The following is a 219-nucleotide window of genomic DNA, read 5'->3' as shown; positions in this document are numbered from 1 at the left end:
CATTCCAGAAACAGAAAAAGGGTGTTTCTTGACCCCCCTCCCACCTAGTCATTCACGTGTGCCGACCCTATGAAATTTTTAACACCTTGGCCAGCAGTCGCTTCCCGATCATTTTTTACCGTAGGCGACAGTTAGCGGATCGACCCGGGTAATAATGGGGGTCATTATTCTACATAATGATGATAGTTAGTGATATTTGACGTGGAGGGAGGATTTCTT

This window comes from Penaeus monodon, chromosome 22 (assembly GCF_015228065.2).
Source record: "Penaeus monodon isolate SGIC_2016 chromosome 22, NSTDA_Pmon_1, whole genome shotgun sequence".
NCBI lineage: Eukaryota > Metazoa > Arthropoda > Malacostraca > Decapoda > Penaeidae > Penaeus > Penaeus monodon.
The sequence above is the reverse complement of the archived record's forward strand: the minus strand, read 5'-3'. Positions refer to the sequence as shown.